This window comes from Mastomys coucha, unplaced genomic scaffold, assembly GCF_008632895.1.
Source record: "Mastomys coucha isolate ucsf_1 unplaced genomic scaffold, UCSF_Mcou_1 pScaffold23, whole genome shotgun sequence".
Lineage (NCBI taxonomy): Eukaryota > Metazoa > Chordata > Mammalia > Rodentia > Muridae > Mastomys > Mastomys coucha.
Window position 1 is genome coordinate 34,056,191 of NW_022196906.1, and position 2,908 is coordinate 34,059,098.

The following is a 2,908-nucleotide window of genomic DNA, read 5'->3' on the forward strand; positions in this document are numbered from 1 at the left end:
TATAGGAGACAGAGGAATGGAGGGTACTGAGTGGGAGAGGGGAGAGGGAAAGGAATGGGCAGGCAGAATAAGGTACAGGGAGAGACAGAAGAGAGGCCCATAAGGCAAGGAGAATGAATGGAAATCTGCAATTGGGGAAGGGGGTGGATCTTTAGGAAGTTCCAGAGACCTGGTATATATGGGAGGTTCTGGCCTTAGCTGAGATGTCAAACAGTGGGGACATGGAACTTGAAGAGGCCACCTCTTGTAGCCAGGCAGGACCCCCTAGTGGAGGGATAAGGATACTAACCCACCCACAAATCTTTCAACCCAAAACTTATCCTCTCTACAAGAAACACAAGTATGGAACAGAGACCAAAGAAAAGGTCAACCAAAAAATGGCCTACCTTGAAAACCATCCCATGGACAAGAACCAATCTCTGACATTTTTAATGATACTCTGTTATGCTTTCATACAGGAGCCTGGCATCACTGTCCTCTAAGAGGCTCTACCCAGCAGAGGACTGAAATAGATGCAGATACCCATAACTAAACTGTAGATGGAGGTCAGGGACACTTCTTGAAGATATGGGGGAAGGATTGAAGGCCCTGAAGTAATGGGAACCCCACAGGAAGTCCAAAATAGTCAACAAGCCATGACTCTTGGGAGCTCTCAGAGTCTGATCCACCAACCAAAGGATATACACGGGCTAGAACAAGGCCTGCAGCACATATGTAACAGATAGGCAGCTCAGTCTTCGTGGCTGCTTTGTCTGGCCTCAGTGGGAGAGAATGTGCCTAATCGGGCTGAGACTTGATGTGTCAGAGTGGAGCCTCACTCTCTCAGAGGAGAAGGTAAGGGCTAGAGGGGATGAGGGTATGAAGAGGCACTCTGTGAGGTGGGAACCAGGAGGAGCAGCAGTGTTTGGGATGCAAATTAATTAATCAATTAATTAATTAATAAAAAATTTCCTTCACCAAAGAAATTAGTACATTTCTTTCTAATTTAGACTAAGGTAAATTCTCAGGACACAAGCAGAAAGTGTCCAGGTTCTAAGACAAAATATTACTACCTCTATCCCAGTTGCTAATAGATCTTGTTTCTCTTTTGAAATCTCTTATGCAAGGTACCCATAATCCAGAAGTACCATATTCTAGGCTTCCACTGGAATGGCCAACTAAATGTGTTCTCAGAGTTCTGGAGTCTTAAGTTTCTTCTATAGTAACTACATTTTATCCATTTATGCTCTGACCCATTACCATTACCCACCAACATAGGTGGTTCCCTGGAGTACTTTCCAGTAAACTGCCCTCATGCAGATTTTCCCAGAATTCCCCTCTTAAAGAACCCAAAGATCCTTGGTCCCATGAAGATGAGATGCCCCAGTGTGGGAGAATGCCAGGGTGGGGTCACTGGAGTGGGTGAGTGGGTGGGGAGCACCCTCATAGAAGAAGAGGGATGGGATAGGGGAGTTCCAAAGGGGAAATGGGGAAAGAGGATAACATTTGAAATGTAAGTAAAGAAAATATCCAATAAAAGATAAAAAACAAAAAAAGAAAGAACTCAAAGGAACCTAGAAGCTATTGCTCAGATACCACTGACCATTTGCCAGATTCTCCTCAAGTGCTGTACATCTGAAGTCTTTGCTGAAATAATAGTGTTTTTTATAAAATTCTTATATGATATGAATCATTACCTCTAAGACTTGATCATTACTGAAGGGGGAAGAGCCAAGATTTAAACTTAAGATGCTAAATCTTTTCTCTTAACCATAAAGTCTTACTTCTAAGATTAAATTTAATCTGGAACACTGTCTTTTCAAAAATAAAACTATAAGGAAAATATATTACTATCAAATAATACATAACCAGCTCTGAGTTAAAAGGAATGTATTTGAGGCAATTAAAGAAGCCCTTTTGGATCCAAAAAAGATCCTGTGGTGAAAATTAAAAAAAAAAAAAAAATAGAAGGAAATTCTGTGGGTAGGCCTACATGGGTCTGTACCAGGTCCTCTGCATATACGTTGCAGCTATCAGCTTTGTACTTTTGTGGACTCATTCCTATGAATACAATCAGGTCTCTTTCTCTTGCACCTGATCTTTGGGACACTTTTCCACCTGTTAGGTTACCTTGTTCAACTTCAATATGAAAGTTTTTGTTTCATCTTATTGTATTTTATTTTGTCATGTTTGGTTGTTATCACTTAGGAGCCTTTTCTGTTTTGACAAAAAGGAAATAACTTCTGAGGAGAAGGAGGCAGGAAGGAGCTAAGAGGGGAGAGGGAATGATAATCAGGATCCTCTGTATGATAAATGAATATTTTCAATAAAAGGAAAATTTTTTGAAATTGGAAGGAAAAAGGCATGTCAAGACAATTGCATTTTTATAGCTCAGCAAAAAACATTTAAGGAGTTTTTAGAGCATCCCTCTGGATGCAAACCTAGTATGTACCATGGTTTTCTCCTCAAGGACTCCACAAAATGTGTTCTCTGCCAAATTACAAAGGCAGTTCTGACAAAAAAAAATGATCCTTATGCCTTAAAGAAGATAGTGAAATGAAATGGTCCAGTGGAACAGAACAATTTATTTGAGTTTCACTGCTTGATTCTCCCTCAAAGACAAATAAAATAGGCTTCTTTGAGAAATCATATTGAAGACCTGAGGGCCTACAACACATCTAAAATGTCTAATGGGCATTACCTCTTATGGTCCCAACTAACTGAGCACTCATCCAATAGAACTTAGGATTCTCCTTTTCACAAAACCCACTGGGTGTCACTAACCCTCTACAAAAGTATTCCAAGTCCTATTAAAGAGGGCTAGGACCTCTTTAGTCAAACCGGTCAAGTCTTTGAAATCTATTTCTGATCTCTCTCTCTCTCTCTCTCTCTCTCTCTCTCTCTCTCTCTCTCTCTCTCTCTCTCTCTT